Raw genomic sequence first — 5,252 nt, 5'->3', positions numbered from 1 at the left:
ATGTTTTCACACGCCTATCTATTTAATTATTAACTTGTGTTGGCTCTTGGATTTTGCAAGTGCATGCATAAAGTGTAAGTAAAGAATTGTTTCCACAGAGATTTGTGTTAAAAAGGGTGATCAAACAAAATACTATGCAAATTCAATTAAGTTGAACAAAACACAATTAGCTAAACAAGATTGATTTTAAAAATTATATTAAAACTAGAAAATATGGAAAAGAAAATGATCCTTAGACTTTGAGTACAAATTGAATTCTAGGATTATTTATCCCCCTTGTATTTCATAATACTAAAATTACCTCCTCTAATCATTTAAAAGCTACAAATACACAAAATATTTCCAACAATATCAGATCACAAGAAGAAAATGGAGAAGAAATGAAGAAATTGAAGAAATGAAGTTTCAAATGTCTTCAAAGCTTCAAGATTTGGTTCCAATTCATCCAAAGCCAAAACCTAGAAAAAGTATGCTCCTAATGTGTCTCAAGATCCAAAGAATCAGTTATGATTCAAGCAAGCTGCATTTGATTAACTGACTTAGAAAAATTTGCATCTTACTTTAGGTTTACACATTTGAATTTAATTTTATACTTTTGGACTTAATTTGTGCTATTTTGGTTTAAGATTTGGTTGAAAGTTTTTCTGAATCTTTGGTGATTCTTTTGGAAGGTTTTTAAATGAAGAATTGAGGTCTAAAGATTATTAGTTATGCTAATTGGCAAAAATGTGCAAAACTAGACAATGTCATCACAAAGTTGCAACTTTATTCAAGACTTTCACTGAGGCTAGCAAAATGAAACGTTTGGGTTGGTTGAAGAACTAAGGGTTTGATACATATATGCCATGGGCTCAACTTGAAATGCATTCTTCTTCAGGCTTTGAGCCACCATAACATTGGGAGCTTTGTGAGCTAGGGTTTTGGAGTTGGAAGAACTTGAAGCAAGGGAGTGAAAATTTGAAGATATTTGGACCTCAATTCTCTTAGTTTTTCTATTTCTTTTGCTTATCTCTTTTGTAATCTAATATAGGTTCAAATATTATGTATAATTATACCTTGTGTATGATTATGAGAAATTAAATACGTTGCTCTAAAATGATTTTGAATCCTTGTATAGATTTGTGTCTGATTTGGTATATTAGAAGTGATTTTGATGGAAATGGATATAGAGATGGATATAGAAATGGGTGTGAAGTTTAAAAATATGTCTAGTATATTATGGAATCATGGTATAGTTTTTATTCGAAAGACCAAAATACCCTCCCTAAAAAATTACATTGTCAGAACCACCCACATGTCTACTAAAAAGTAAACCCCACCAAAAATGACATCGCCGGTGCCATTAGAAGTGAGACCCACCAACCTACCCTCAAAAGGTTCATATCCCTCACTAGTTAGCCACCATGATAAATGCGAATGAGCCCTCAATGCCCAAAATTGCAATGTTTTTATGCATAAGAGCTTGACATGAAGAAGCCCTTGATGCATCCAATCAATGTGTCTATGGCTAGTGTTAAGAGCATTGATCAAAGAGAAGTGAAGGTAATATGACAATGTAAGGATTGCAAAAGCGAGATTTGCTATGGCTTCATCAACAATGTCATTACTATTATTGGCAATAGCGGTGGGGTGAAAAGTTTGCTGACAGATGAGGAGGATAGTGAGAAGATTGGAGGTAATTGTGGCTAAATGAAAGTGGGAGAGTCAAAAATGGGGTGTACAACATGGAATTTGAAAATTTTACGACTTAGCATGCAAGCTAATTCCACCTATTTTTGTCGAATTATAATTGAAAAATTTTCCAATTCCATCATACTAAACAAACATTTTTTCTAATTCCATTTCCATCATACTAAACAAGACCTCATTTTTCTTCTCTCTTTTTATGATCAATAATGATATATAAGTGTTTATTTTATTCTTTTTTTGATGTTTCTAAGTGTTTGGCCATAATTTAGTTGATTTGTTTACTTGAGTAATGTTTGAAAAGGATAGCTTTAGTGTAGAACTACTGTAAACACTACAAAAAATGTATTTAGTAGTAGTTTTAGCTATTTTAGTAGTGGTTTAAACTACTAAAAATATCATTAGTAACGGTTTGCCAAACCCATATTATACAACACATAGTGAGGTATATAATAGCGATTTTACCTTAGTCAAGATGCTACAATATATGCAGTGGTTTAGACAAACTGCTATACCAAAACTAAAATGAAGTCTGACATAAAATTTTGTTCACTGGTTTGAAGTTTTTAGTGTGAACATAGTAGTGGTTTATAGAACCAGTACAATATGTGAAAATTTCATAAAGTCAGCCAACATTGGTAGTGGTTCTTGAACAGCTACCATGTTTGAAATTTAAAATTTTTTATGGCATCTTTTGTTCATGCTCTGGTGGCTGACTTTGGCAGGAACTGGCGCAGCTTCTTGTGGGCTAGTCTTATGGACTCGTACCTCTTACTTTTGCTGCTAGCAAGTCTAGGAGGGGCTAGTCAGGGAACTGGTTCACCCTCATGAATTGAAACACCTGATGATAATGGGAGAGTTCCAAGTCAACCCATATCTACACTTGCCTTGCAATATCCTCAGGGTTAGTCACATGCCTCTTCTTTCTCCTAGTAGTTGACCCAAAGTTTCTTACAGTCTCAAAAGTCACCCTCCCATGTGCATCAAATACCTGTGTCAATATGGCACCAAAACCCATGCAATGCACTTGACCAGGAGGAGTTGTAATTAAGCAGCTTGAAGTGGAGTGTATAGGTCCAGTTCCACTAATGCTTGATAATGTTGTCTCCCGCATCCTAATATGTAAATTTAAAATTTAAATCAAATTGTAAAAGTCAACAATATTAACTTCAATTACTAAATAATATAATATAAAATAATATTTTAATACTTACAATCATGCTCTAAACCTTATGTGATAGGAGGGCATCCATCTTTATTTGTGTGCATCTCCACTAAAGGTCACCCATATCAACATTTTTTTCCCGTCACAACAGTTTCTTGCTCCTATAATATACAATCCAAACCTTTAAATTAATAAAAATTAAAATTCAATTAAATTTCATTCAAGTAAATTAAATTCAATCAAACTGTATATTTACCATATCATCGTAGTGAATGGCAAATCCTTTTGAGCCACCAGTATTGTGGATCGTCTACTAGCTCTTGCTGTTCTTAGCATTTTTGGAGACTTCCTCTTATAAATAAAATATATTTAAATTTAAATTATAAATTAATAAAAAAATCAATTTACATTTAAATAAAACAATATATATTAATAAAAAAAATTAATTACTTGTTGTTGGGAGTATGGCACCACTTGACAAATTTATCCCAATAATTGGAATTCACTTTAGGAGAGCCTTTTGCCTCCACCCCCACTATTGAATTTGTCCCATCCTTGTTATATTTCTAGAATAAGTCATTTCTAAAGTCGGTAATTCAAGCCAAGCCTAAACCTGGCTAAAAAAAGTTAGGGCGGGGCTTGATTATGTGGGCTTTTTAAAAAGGTAGAATACTTTAAGTTCAATCCAAATAAACCCAGCCCAAATAAGCCTAATTGTTGAAGTTTTTGACTCTTTATATATATACAGTTGGTAATTTTAACCAAACCTAATGGGCTCTAGCTATTTCACTATTCTTCTACCAATTCCCCATCTTATAAAGTGAGTACAACTTTTGATTGTCTATCACTACAAATTTTTGGTGCATAAATAAATAAATAAAAGTTAAATAAATATAATAATAATTATAATTAAATAAATATAATAAATATAATTATCAATAAAAAATATAATTAACTAAATATAATTTTTAAATAACATAATTAAATAGATATAATAAATATAATTATAATGACATAGAAATAATTAATAAATATGATAAAAATATAAATATAATTAGTAGATAAATACTATTAATAATATATATATATATATATATATTAATATAATTGACTAAAACAAAATAAAATAGTAAATAAATAAACATCTTCACAATTTGTTCCCAGCTCTCCTCCTCGCCTGCTGCCCAACCCTCTTCCTAGTAGGCAAATCAATGGAAAAACATTATATTTTTTCCCAAGTCTCATCAACAAAACATTGTAGATTTTGCTGATTGAGAGAATGGCTAGCTAGCTAGCTTCCACCTCATCAGTCCACAGGTCATGATCCTGTAATATCCTCTCATATGTATTGTCATTGGGCTGTAAAAAATATTTAAATTTAAAAATAAATTAAATAAAATAACTAAACAAATTTAAGTAGAAAAAGTTATTGTTTAATTACCTTGCATCATAACTCTAGCCCTTCCTTTACGTGCTAGTTGGTTATTGGTCCTGAGAAACTCAGATATCTCCTAATCTAGAAATTCCTCAATCATCTAGTCAGGCACTTTCGAGAACCCCTCCTCCTTAGGGTTTTCAACACCCTCTTGCTAAGGCCACTCATCGGGGTCGTTGCCATTGAAAATATTATCCAAGTTGAACATCAAGAGCAAGAGGGAAAGCATTCTAGGAAACATTGTGAACAGAGGTGCGCGAGAGATTACAAAAAGTAGAGGTTTGAGAAAAATTTTCCAAAAATGGAAAAATGAGAAGGTCGAATGTTTATATAGACATGACAATAGTATCGATTCCCCCAAAATCGCTACTATATATAGCAGTTTATGCCAAAAATTGCTACCCAAACCGCAAAGTCCTAATGTCTGAGTAAGACGGTCATTAATGCATTTTCAAAATGGTAGAAGTTTAGTAGTGAATTGCTACGCGAACTGCCACCAAGGTAACTATCTATTACTCAATGCAATGTGGTGGTAGTATTGGGTCACAAATTGTTACAAATATCGTACCGATTTCACCATCCAAACCACTACTAATTTTTCATGCCATTTGGCACCTTCCATTGTAACGGTTTCAGTGAACTACTACCATCCTAGTCATGGTCTGTGACACGAAAACCTCTATCATAACTGCTACAATATTTTTGACCAAAAGGCATGGGTCAAACTATTACAATATTGTAACAGTTTAGGTCAAAACCACTACAACGTTCAGATTTTATAGCATTGTAATATAATTAAGTTTTACTAGTTTTAATATAATTTTCAAAATCAAATCTGTTATCTAATTATGCTTTTCTCAACTTAATTGAATTTATAATGTCTTTTGTTTGATCATATTTTGAAAACAAATTTTCTAGAGAACAATACTTTACTTATATATTTTATTACTTATCACAGCTCGTACA

The 5,252-nt window shown here is 31.9% G+C and overlaps 1 long non-coding RNA gene across 1 annotated transcript; it reads right to left on the bottom strand.

The window, feature by feature from the left end:
- Positions 1-2,187: 2,187 nt before the first annotated feature.
- LOC129301732 (uncharacterized) lies at positions 2,188-3,681 on the bottom strand. Its single transcript, XR_008591082.1, has 3 exons — positions 3,108-3,681; positions 2,901-3,012; positions 2,188-2,801 (listed from the first exon to the last, which is right to left on the bottom strand). It is a non-coding gene; the product is annotated as an uncharacterized LOC129301732 (long non-coding RNA).
- Positions 3,682-5,252: the final 1,571 nt, after the last annotated feature.

This window comes from Prosopis cineraria, unplaced genomic scaffold (assembly GCF_029017545.1).
Source record: "Prosopis cineraria cultivar Desert tree isolate PC_DT_omini unplaced genomic scaffold, ASM2901754v1 PC2, whole genome shotgun sequence".
NCBI classification, from domain to species: domain Eukaryota; kingdom Viridiplantae; phylum Streptophyta; class Magnoliopsida; order Fabales; family Fabaceae; genus Prosopis; species Prosopis cineraria.
The sequence above is the reverse complement of the archived record's forward strand: the minus strand, read 5'-3'. Positions and strand labels throughout refer to the sequence as shown.